The following is a 12,972-nucleotide window of genomic DNA, read 5'->3' as shown; positions in this document are numbered from 1 at the left end:
TACAGTACTTGTCTTCTGTCTGGCTTATCTCACTTCGCATAATGCGTTCGAGGTCCCTCCATGTTGTCAGAAATGGCAAAACAGCCTCCTTTCTCGCGGTTGATTAATATCAACCCATTGTGTACGTGTACCACATCTTTTGTGGCCATTCGTCCATCGATGGGCAGGGGGGTTGCTTCCGTATCTTGGCTATTGTCAGTAATGCAGCAATAAACATGGGGGCACATACATCTCATCAAATTCCTGTTTTCATCTCCTTTGGGTACTGGATCAATATGTATGCTAGATCTATTTTTAATTTTTTTTGAGAAACTTCCATGTCGTTTTCCATAGCGGTTGGGCTGATTTGCATTCCCACCGACAGTGCCCAAGGGCTCCCTTTCCCCCTCATCCTTGCCAACATTTGTTACTTCTTGTCTTGTTGATACTAGCCGTTCAGAGACATGAGGTGCTCTCTCCCTGTGGTTTTGATTTTCCTTTCCTTCACTGATGATGAGTGACATTGAGCATCTTCTCATGCGCCTGTTGACCCTTTGGATGTCCTTTTTGGGAAAATGCCCGGAACTCCTTAAACCCCCTCAGCTGGGGGAGGATTGGTCCTGGATCCTGGAGATGTCTGGTCATACAAGTGGGGCTCAGGTGGCCACAGCTGTGCAGGGGCGGGGAGAAACACGGAGCAGTAAAACAGGGTCCCTTGGTGGAACCAGGGCAGGGGGACAGAGGCACCTAGGGAGAGTGCAAACTCTTTTTTTTTAAGATTGTTTGTTTGTTTAAATGTTTTTGTTTTGTTTTGTTTTGTTGGAGAAAGAGAGAGAGCACAAACACAGGAGGGGGAGAGAGAGAGAGAGAGAGAGAGAATCCCAAGCAGGGTTCCACTCTATCAGCGCAGAGCCCAATGCAGAGCTTGAACTCACAAACTGTGAGATCATGGCCTGAGCCGAAATCAAAAGTCGGACACTGAACGGATTGAGCTGCCCAGGTGCCCAGAGAGTGCAAACTTTTATGGGGGCGCTCACTGTCTGGGCATGCAAAGGCCAGCCTGCGGCTCGCTGTCACCCTCTGTTGGCTCTCCAGTCTACGATCCACCCAGGACTCCAGGCCCCCTGGCTGTATACCTGCCTGTCCCCTTTCTCCAAACTGTCTCCGGTGCCTGTCCGTAACCACAGGACATGATTAATCTGTCTTTAGGCTTCTGGTTCCAGATCTTTTCTCTTGCCTTGCCGGCCTGGTCTCCCCTCACCAGTGAATTTCTCAAAGAAATACTAAAGGAACAGATGGTGGTCGCTGATCCCAGGTGGTAGAAGGGCCAGGCCTGGCCCCAGGCATGGCTCTGGGTGATAAATCCCATCCCTTCGAGCTGGTAATAACTTCTCCTGCAGATGTGGCTCAGCGTGAGAGCAGAGCGTGCCTGGGTGTCTGCGCGTGCGCATGCGGGGGCAGTAAACCCCTGCTTTTGCAGGTCCGGACGCCATCTCAGGCTCTGTCCTGGGGCTCCTAGTGTAAGTTCCCACTTTGTTAAGGAAGACTAATAATGACTGTCAGCTTGTGACCACACTCTGTGCTGCCCCTGGGTCAGAGAGAGACCGACAGACAAAAGAGAAAATTAAACCCCAAGATGCCACAGTCAGAAGGGTCCCCGAAAAACTGAGTCTAACTCTCATTCAGATGAGGAAAGTGAAGCTCTGAGAAAGTGCCGGAAGTTTACACATCTGGAAAGTGCTGGGATTAACACACAGGACCCTGAGTGTCGGTGCAATGTGTGAGATGGTGTGTGTGTGTGTGCATGTGTGTGCGCGTGCATGCGCACACACACACACACCTGTCCTCCAGGTGTGTATTCAGGCTTCTTTAGACATCTGCGTGTGACAGTCTTAAGTTGTGTATATGTGACAATGTCAAGGTACACATGTGCAGGTCACAAGCACAGCTGTGTGTGATATCAGGGCGTAGATACATGTGAGCATGATGTGGTGCAAGAGACAGGACGGTGGTTGTCCTTGAGGATGAGAGTGATGGTCTCAGGATAACGAGACCCTTTCAGAGCATGTGGGTGCATGTGGGACCACATAGAGTGGGATCCAGTAAATATTTGCAGGATGCAGGGAAAGCTACGGGGGCTGGGGACAGATCAGTGACAGTGTGCACAAGGTGCCCAGCACTGAGGCCGAAGCCCAGAGTCACCCCAGGGGTGAAACTAACGCCTGCCCTCTCCCACTACAGGTCAGGACCAATCCAGGGCTCAGACGTTGAGCCTGCAAGTGGGGCCAAGTGGCCTCAACTATTGTGGGGTGGGAGGCCAGGCTGCCAAGCTCTGTGGGCAACGACTCACATGGCTCAGATGGCAACCAACATCCCCGGATGTAGGTTACAGATGCTCAGGACGAGTTGGGGTGGGCCCAGGTGTCCCCCAGGTGTCCCCTCCGAGGGGTCCTTGGCCAGCAACCCCACAGCTCTCTTGCATTTGCCCTGGCATTTTGCCTTCTCTGGTTTCCTAAGATCATTCCCCATCCTTGTTTATGGTGAAAGAGACTCCGTGATTTAGGACATAGATAGGACGCACCATCGGAGAGGGATGTGAGGAAAGGTTTGTCCAGGAGGCCAGTGCAGGGAGCAACACCCTGATCCCAGCTCCTGAGGTCCCCCCCGGGTCCCATGATGCTGGGGAAAGTACAGCCCACTGATGCCACACCCAGGAGGGAAGAAAAGGGCAGACGGCCCAGGTGAGACCAACAGTATGATGGTTAAGAGTTCAGGTTCCAGAATCAGACAGACTGGGGTTCAATTTGCTTGTGGTATGACCTTGGGCAAGTCTCCCCACCACTCGAAAGACAGACAACTTATCTGAGCAAGCCCCACTCTGGGCTCTGGGACACTGGGGCTGTCTTTGAGACTCTTCATATTCCCAGAGAAAAGAAATTATTCTCCATCTAATTAATCTAATTAGAAGTAATCAAGTTGTGGAGACGTGCGCAGCAGGGTGAGTGATTACAAAAAATCACCTCCATGCAAGCAGTTTAAGTGTAATTTTTTTGATTTCTCAATCTAAAAACCAAATAAAGAAGAGTGAGCTCTCTGTCCCAAATCCCTCTGGCAGAGGGTTCTCTGAGGTGGGGGTACCAGCCCAGAGAGAGGGTGAGACTACACCAGATCGGCAGGGGGTGTGGCCAACTTGTTTGAGACAGTCACCCACGTGCTCTGGAAGAGATGCCCAAGAACACCTCCCACACATTTGGGGACAACCCCAGTCACACCCTGGGTCAGGCCTCTCTCACACACCCCAGTCATGTTCATACCCACTCGTATCCTGAGACAAATGACATGTCTGTCCTTGAACTTCAAGGTGTTCTTATATCTACTTCAACAGACCTTCCCTCAAGATAATGCAGAATTCTTGTGAGCCAGAGAGAGATGGTTATATCACGTGTGTGTGTGTGTGCATGTGTGTGTGTGTATGTGTGTGTGTGTGCTGGAGGAGGAGTTGCACTAACATCACTGCACTAACTTCACTGTCTCCGTCGGGTTTGTCTTAGATGGAATGAGGTGGGTAGAGTGGATTACCAGTGACCTTCATCAGAAGCTGGGGAAAGCAGCCTGAGGGATGACATTGGGGCATAGCAATGCTTAATCCAAAGGGCTGAGTCCCTGATGGTGTGCAGTGCCTTTAAGAGTCCATTAAATCATATTCCCTCCTTCTTCTTCACTAAGGAGAAAGCCCTCAGGTTACTTCAGGACTCAGGACCTCTTTACTGAGAGCAGTGCCCTGTTCAGGCCATCCATCACTTATGAAACTAAGTGTCTTAGGCAGAGCCTAGAGACAGTTATGTTTACCCCTGCTGAGTCAGGTGGACTGGTCCTTCCATTCACACCTTTCTCATTTCTCCCTCAATCTACCTGGGGCACCTCCTTGGGAGCAGAGAAACTAGGAAGAGAACCTTAGAAAAAGGTGGGAAGGAGGGGCTTCACTTGGCCAGTTGTCTGTTGGCAGGGAAAGGGAGACAACATTCTTCAGAGGAGCTAGAAGGATATCAGGATCTCCTCTTCCCTAGCATGTGCTTTTGGGTTTGAAGAATAATCTGATAGTACTCAGAACCATTAAGTCCAGAATGCAGTATCCAGAATTATATAACCCAGAATCAAGACTGTAGAATCCCAGACCCCAGAGATACAGATTCTAAAACCCAGAACCACAGAACCTAGAGGTAGAGATCCCAGATTCATAGAATACTAAACCCAGAAATTTATAATCTAAATTCGCAGAATCCAGAGCCATGTAATCCAGAATTACAGAGCCCAGGGTCCAGAATCACAGACCCTGGAGCACTAGAACTAGGACTTTTATTCTGTCTAAAATGCTCTCTGCATCCTATACCATCTAAAATCCTTCAGTGCCCCACTCAAATACGCTTTCCCACAGGAAGCCTCCCTAGTGCCCTCAGCTTTGGCAGGGCCCCCCTTCCTCTGAGCTCTCCAGGCCTTTTTGGATCCTGTGCTACTGTCCATGCCTATCCTCTCCTGCCATTCAGATCCGATTCCCCTCTGCATCCACTCCATCCTTGCATTGGATCTGACCCAGTTCCTTGCTCATGGTAGACACTCTAAGCATGTTTGTGGAGAGAGTGAATTCTTGAACTCCCTATTGTTTATGGAGGGAATGCCTGAAGCCCAGAGAGAGTATATTTTCCTGTGGTCATACAGTTTATTTGGGAAATCCCAGGGAAGACCTTAGTTCTCTCCATTCTAAGCCTAGGACTCCTTCTGTTCCCCAGATTAGGTATAAAGGACTGGAGCACTGACATGGAATTCTATCATATTTTATTGTTTTTTAATGTCCCCATGTTGGTTTAACTCTCAAAAGCCTCCAAAGTTTAGGATAAACTTCTTAATCTGGGAAAGGTGGTGATGGTGGCAGGGATGACAGTAGGGTTCCTGGAGGAGGTAGCACCTGAGGTCAGCAACAATGTAGGAAGCTATGTCAGTCAAAGAGCAGTATGTGAAAAGGCCCAGTGGTAGGAGATGCATCCTATGTTCAGAGACTACAGGTGAAAAATAACCATAGAGACAAAAAGGTCTTATTAAAGGAGACCCTGTAGGGTTGTGTATGCCATCCTAGGATGTTTAAACCTTACTTAACATACATTTTACACTATATATATATATATATATATAATCCCTAGATTGCCTATAGCTCCTTGGGGACAGGAACTATGTCTTCCTCCCTAAAGCCCAAGGACAAACACAGATTTGACCAAGAGAAAAAGCAAAAACTGTTCTGGCTTGGGAATACTACTCATCTAAGTTTCAACTGGGGAAGTTTATAAGAAAAGGAATGAATGCCAAGTTACACCAAGTGGGTGTAATCAAGAGTAGCCTGAACATGCTGGAGGGTAGAGGATGAGTTGGAGGGCAAGAGAAGGTGGGTGAAGGTCAGGAGAGTGAACAGAAGGTCAGGAAGATTCCTGTATCTGTTAGTTTCCGTGGTTTCGGAACCATGGACAGCTCCCAGGACTGCTAGATGGCTTTTCTCTTCAGATTCCTGGGATCACTTATTTCCCTCCGTGTTTTAGATGGAATTATCTGGATTGTTACCAGGAATGAGGGAATGGGCCCTAGAGTCAGACTGCCTGTAGTCAAATTCTGGCTCTGCTCCTTGCTAATTACACAATCTTGGACAATTTTCTTAACTTCTCTGGGCCATAGCTGACTTATCTGTCAAATAAGGAGAATATTGGGACCCACCTCATAGGGTTGTGGTAAAGAATAAATTAAAAATTATGAACGTAATAGTTTAGCAATGTGGCTGAACATAGGTAGTGTTAAAAGAATATGTGAGCTATTATGGTTATTATTATCCTCAGACCTTTCTGTGCAAGACAGGACTTCTTGGACTCAGTTCCCTTTAAAATGATGCCATTTGTTTCATCTGTATCATTAGACTTTTTTACTATGTGTTTTTACATTACTTGGTCAGTTATTTAAAATAAAACAAAATAAAGAGACTGGACTAAGAAGCATTTGTGTTCCATAATTGTCCATTCAAAATGGTTCCTGGGTCTTTGATTCTGGACTTCCTGAGTGGATAAAGAGTTGAGCATGAGACATAATGAGAAGTGAAGCCTTTGGAACACATCATGGGGTACATCCATTGTAAAGAATCAGAAGTTCTTACTAATATGTTTAGCCTCTACATTGTTCCTCTTCACTTTCCTCAATGTATGCTCAGGTTTCTTGACACCTTTAGCTATGATATGCACATGTTCACCACTCATCCCTCACATACCACACTTCAGTCCCATTGGCATTCTTTGGATTTCTTGAATAGACCATAATCCTCTCCTCTGAGGCTTCTCATATGCTTTTTCCTTTGTCAGGAAGCTATGCAGTATATATAGGATTCTTTGCAAATGGCAAAACCATAATTCAAAACCCAATTCAACCTGGCTTAAAAAAACTAATAAAAAAATGGGGGGGGGGGCAATCAATTGGTAAATTTCCTGAAAACTCCGGGAGTTGATGACTTCAGGCATAGCTGGATCCAGGAACTTAAGTGATGTCATCAGGACATCGTCTTTCTACCTTCTGCATTGGTGACATTCACAGTCATGCTCTCCACTCTAGCATTAGAACTGTTAGCATTAGGATTACAACACACTGATTAGCATCTCTCCTGATTAGCAAAAGTTCCGTATGATTCTCATGGGTCTGGTTTAGGTCATCTTCCCATGACTGAAATCATTATTACATCCAAGAGGTGAAATTAACTCAATGGCCAGCCTGGGTGGCTGGAGCCAGGAGATGTGTCAGTCACACCTGGATGGACTGAGAGTGGGTGAGAGTTGTTTTCAAAGCAAAATTGGGGAGTAGTCCTACCAGAAAAGGAATGAACTCTAGACAGGCACAGAAAAAAAAAAAAGAGCCCATTACAACATTATGACTTGGTCTCTCTTCTTCTTGACATGTAGATCACCTTTCAGATCTCAGCTTAAGACACATCTCTTCAGAAAAGACTGTCCTGACCCCTGAGCTAAACCACAGCCATCTAATCCTTTACTTTACTTTCTAGATCTTTTGTATTCAAAGTTGGAATTTTTGTAAGCACTGTTAAAGAGAACCTGAGCCAGATGCTAGTTAAAGTGATACAGAGAGATTTTATTCAGAAACGACTGCAATAGGGAAAAAGAGACTTCAGTATAGAACTGAGCACAATCTCAAAGACAACACAAACAGGTGGGGATTTATAGCCAAGGAGCAGGGTGACGATATCCATGGAGACACCAACCTTAAGGGGATTTTTGCTACACTGCCCAAACAAGATTCTTACTGAAGGCATACCAGTGTGATCAGATATCAAGGATGAGAGAGTCTCTCTAAACTGACTAAGCAGGATTCTTGCTAAAATTGAACTTGGCAAGGATGGATATGCAAGCTCAAGGTCAAGGTCTGGTGAGAAGAGGGCTTAGAGGAGCCTGTCCAAAGTTCAGTCAAAGAGAATCTTTGTCATTAGTGAGTAAGCACCAAGCACTTTCTAAGTGATTTAGACATATTACCTAATTTAACCCTCTCAACTTCCCAATATAATATGTAATTTAATCTCCATTTTGGAAATGAGGAAACTGAGCCCCAGAGAGGTTGAGTAACTTATTCAAGTTCCCAGAGTCAGAATGTGACAGGGCTGGGATTCAAAATCCAGCCATTTGTTTCTCAGAACTAACTTCTTTAACTACCCTGCCACACTCCTTCTAGACATAATTGTGCAAATAATCACAAGCTCAATGGTACTTAGGTTTTCTTGATGTGATTACTTACTGAATGAATGCCTGTTTTATCCACTTAGACTGTGAACCTCACAGAGGCAGAGACATTATCCTCTTCATCCATTATTGGATCTTGTCTGTCTTGTCCATCACCTAACACTGTGTAGCACATAGGAGAACTTAGGTATCTTCACTTTTCCAATGGGAATAATGAACCCACACAATGTTCTCCTCCCTACAAATGGGATTTGGAGAGTCAAATCCAAACTAAGACGCCATCTTGCCTTTTCCCCTTTCCTGGCTTACTCCTTTCCTTCCCTCACCTGCTTCCCTCCTTCCTGCCCTCCCTCATCCTCTCTGCCCTTCCCCTATACCTCTCTCCCACACCCTCAAGCTCTCCCCTTCCTCTGTCTTTATCCCATACTATCTGCTCCCTCTCCCAACTCTGGCCCCCAGCTAATTATATAACACTGTGGAAAGTGTTTTATTTGCACTTGGCTCTGGGGCTGAGGAGGGTGGGCAACCATGTGTTCATTAAGCAGCTCTGTGCAGAGGAATTTAAAGAACCAGTCTTATTGCAACCATTGTCTCATCTTGGCTCATTCTATGAGACAATTACATATTCAAGAGGGGGTGGGGAGAGAGAGAACCATGAGTGCTTAACACTTGCAAATGGGTGAGGGGAGGAAGGCCCAGCTCTGAATCCAGGAAGAATTCACCTGCTTGCATGTCTGGGTGGGGGAAGGGTGCAGGGGAGGAAACGAAGCTGGACCCAGGATACTCCCAAACTCCTGTTATTGCAATGTCGCCATAACTAAGCAGGTCAGAGATCCCCCTTGGCTTTGACTAGATCCAGGACAAAGTGTGATTATCAAAGTCCTGGGGGTGGTTACTGCAGGGGTCTTCCAATCCATCTGTTGTATACCTAGCACCTAAGAGCACCAAGCACAGCACATACATGGAATATGTGCGTTAGCACACAACAATCCACTATTTTATTATACTAGGTGCTACTGCCATTATAGTGACGGAGAAATTCATCGAAAGCACTTCTGGATTCCTGGTAGCTTTTGCCCATTCTGCATTTCCCAGTCACTAGTATTGAATGATAGCAGTTGTAGCAGTGATAATAGCAGCCAGATTGGGCTTAGTGATGGAGTAGATTATTTGTTATTGTTATTGTTCCCCTTTTATGTGTAAGGATTAAACTGAGGCTCAGGAGTAAAGTACTAAGACTGAGACAGTGAATATTAGACAATGGAAGTCAGTGATCCCTGAGAGATGGGGCACAAAGCAGTGAGAACAGTGAGTCCCCAACTTCTCATCTAGAGAGAATTCTAGGCCATGATGTAGGAGGAGGAACCAGGTGGAGCTAGGTTAAAGAGACAGAGCTGAGAAAACAGGAAGAACAAGACAGAGTTTGTAGGACAGGGTAGCAAGAAGAGAGAGAGGAAAACAGAAAGAACTCTGAAGATGTGTATAGAGTCCCTTTTGAGTATTCAGCTGAGTACTGATGAACGCCTCCATTTCAGGAAACTGTCAAATACTGGGGAAAGAACCACCTTAAGGGATGAGAGGTAAGAGTGCCAGCACTCCCATAGTGCTGGAAATAGTGCCTGTTCCCACTAGCCAGACTGGAAAACCTTATGGTTCACAGGGATTTGCATAAAGTGCACAGAAGGGTCTTTGCCTGGACAGTGGGAAGAAAATAGCCCTGGATTAAAGACTACTTCAGTTCCTCCTTGTTTTTAATTCTTAAAACCAATACCTGAAAAGATCAAACTGTTAAGAAGTAACTTAACTACACCCCCAAAAATAGCTTAAGAAATTTTATAGAAATACAAAACTATCCAGCATCCAGCAAGGTAGGATTCACGATGCCTTGAATTCAAATGAAAATTAGCAGGCATTCAAAGAAGTGGGGAAATGTAACCCATAATGAGTAGATAAATGAATCAATCAAACCAACTCAGAAGTGACACAGATAATAGAATTCGCAGACAAGGACTTTAAAAGTTATTATAATTGTATTCCATATGTTTGCGAAATGAAGTAGAGACATGAGAAGATATTAAAAAGATCAAGTGGAACATTGAGAGGTGAAAACTACAATGTGTGAAATGAAATATACACTGGATGGAATTGATAGCAGATTAGAAATTGCAGAAGAAAAGATTAATGAACTTGACACCATAGTGGTAGAAACTGTTCAAAGTGAAAAAGAGAGAAAAAAATAATTTTTTGAAATGAACAGAGCAGCAGTGAGTTGTGGGACAAATTCAAACTCTCTAATGTACACACAGAATTGGTTCCTGATGGGAGGGTGGGAAGGGGGCAAAATACTTGAAACAATAATAGCAGCAAATTTTCCAAATTTAATGAAAACTCTAATCCCACAGATCAAAGGAGCTCCGGGAAACAAAGTACAAGAATTATGAAGAAAGCTTTTTTGTACAAATTGACAAATTGATTCTAAAATTCATATGGAAACAAAAAGGATCTACAGTAACTAAAACAACCTTGAAAAGAAAGAACAAAGTTAGAGGACTAACACTTCTTGATGTCAAGACTTATAAAACTATGGTAATTAGGACAATGTGGTGTTGGCATAAAATGAAACAAATAAGTAGGTCAGTGGAACAGAATAAAAAAGTCCAGAAATAGACTCACAAACATATAAAGACAATTGATTTTTAACAAAAGAGCAAAGGCAATTCATTGGAGAATGGTTAATCCTTCCATCAAATGGTGTTGGAACAATTCAATATCCACATGCAAAAAGTGAACTTCAATCCATACCTCATACCATATGTAAAAATTAACACCAGGGGTGCCTGGGTGGTTCAGTTGGTTAAGTGTCCAACTCTTGGTTTCAGCTCAGGTCATGATCTCACAGTGAGTGGGTTCGAGCCTCACACTGGGCTCTGTGCTGACAGTGAGGATCCTGCTTGGGATTTTCTCTCTCTCTCCCTTTCTCTCTACCCCTCCCCCTGCTCATGCCCTCTCTCTCAAAATAAATAAATAAATAAGCATTTTTAAAAAATTAACTCTAAATGGATCATAGACCAAAATGTAAAACCCGAAACTATACAACTTTCATAAGAAAACATAGGAGAAAACTTCTGTGATCTTGGATTAGGCAAATATTTTTTAGACACAACATCAAAAGCAAGATCCATCAAAGAACTAATTGACATGTTGAACATCAACATTATGCACTTCTGTTTTTCTAAAGACACTGGTAAGAGAATAAAAAGACAAGCCACTGACTGGGAGACAATATTTGTAAACCATAATCTGACAAAGACTTGTCTCCAGAATCTATAAAGAGCTCTTACAACTCAACAATAAAACGACAAATAACCCAATTTATAAATGAGCAAAACATATGAATAGATGTTTCTCCAGTGATATACAAATGGCCAGTAAATACAGGAAAAGATGCTCAAAAGATGCTTACCATTAATCATTAGGTAAATGGCAAATGCAGGTCAAAACCACAATGAGGCATCACCACACACCTATTAGGATAACGAAAAGTAAAAAGACCGACCGTAACAAGTGTCACAAGGCTGTGGAGGAACTTGGGCTCTCATACCGCTGATGGAGTGCGAAATGGTGAAATGGTGCACGTACTTGGAAAAGTTTGGAGCATCTATTAAATATGTGACCCAGCCATTGGACTCCTAGGAATTTGCCAGGTGAAAGGAAAGCGTATGTCTATACAAAGACTTGCACACAGATGTTCACAGCAGCTTTATATGTTGATACCCCAAACCAGGGAACAACCCAACTGCCCATCAACAGGTGATTGCATTAACAAGTTCTGGTATATCCCCATACAGTGGTAGCGTACCCCTCAGCAGTAAAAAGGAATGAACTACTGATAACAGGCAACAATCTGGAGGAATCTCAAGATTATTGTATTGAGTGAAAGAAGCCAGACAAAAACAGGTAAATACTATGTGTTTCCAGGTACATAAAAATTTGGGAAATTCAAATTAGCCTATAGTGACATCAAGCAGGTCAGTTGTTGCTTGGGGACAGAGCAGGGGGTGTGAGGATGGGTTGGGAGGGAAAGATTATGAAGGGGCACAAGACAACTTTTAGGGTGACGGGTATGTGCTTTATCCTGATTGTGATGATGATGATATACACATAAGACTCATCAAAATACACATTTTAAGTACAGGTGACCCTTGGGCGACATGCTTTGAACAATGTGGGTCCACTTACACGTGGATGTCTTTTCAATATGTACAGTACAGGACTGTAATTGTATTTTCTCTTCCTTATGATTTTCTAAAGAATATTTTCTTTTCAGGGCGCCTAGGTGGCTCAGTCTGTTAAGCGTCCGACTTCGGCAAAGGTCACGATCTCACGGTTCATGAGTTCAAGCCCTGCGTCGGGCTCTGTGCTGACAGCTCGGAGCCTGGAGCCTGCTTCCGATTCTGTGTCTCCCTCTCTCTGCCCCTTCCCCGCTCATGCTCTGTCTCTCTCTGTCTCTCAAAAATGAATAAACGTTAAAAAAAATTTTTTTAAAGAATATTTTCTTTTCTCTAGCTTACTTTATTATAAAAATTCAGTATATATTACATATAACTTACAAAATATGCATTACTCAATTGCTTATGTTATCAGTAAGGCTTCCCATCAACAGCAGGCTTTAGTAGTTAAGTTTTGGGGGCAGGGTATTGGCGTCCCTAACCCCTGTGATGTTCAAGGGTCAAACTGTACATGCAGTTTATTGTATGTCAACTATACTTCATTAAGGCTGTTTTGAAAAAATGAAAATAATAGGGGTGCCTGGGTGGCTCAGTCGGTTAAGTGTCTGACTCTTGGTTTCAGCTCAGGTCATGATCTCACAGTCTGTGGGTTAGAGCCCCCCATATCAGACTCTGCATTGACAGCTCAGAGCCTGGAGCCTGCTTCGGATTTGGTGTCTCCCTCTCTCTCTGCTCCTCCCCACTCACGCGCAAGCTCTCTCTCTCTCTCAAAAATTAAACATTAAAAAAAATGTGAACGATAATAATAAAAGACAGTTCATAGCACATTAGATCCCATAGTTCTTTGTTAATGATAAAAGAAAAAAATTTTAATGTGTATTTCTTTATTTTGAGAGAGAAAGCATGAGCAGGGGAGGGGCAGAGAGAGAATCCCAAGCAGGTTCCACACTGTCAGCATGAAGCCCGACACAGGGTTCGATCTCATGAACCGTGAG

Source organism: Panthera tigris, chromosome C1 (assembly GCF_018350195.1).
Source record: "Panthera tigris isolate Pti1 chromosome C1, P.tigris_Pti1_mat1.1, whole genome shotgun sequence".
Classification (NCBI taxonomy): domain Eukaryota; kingdom Metazoa; phylum Chordata; class Mammalia; order Carnivora; family Felidae; genus Panthera; species Panthera tigris.
This window is presented reverse-complemented; position numbering follows the sequence as displayed.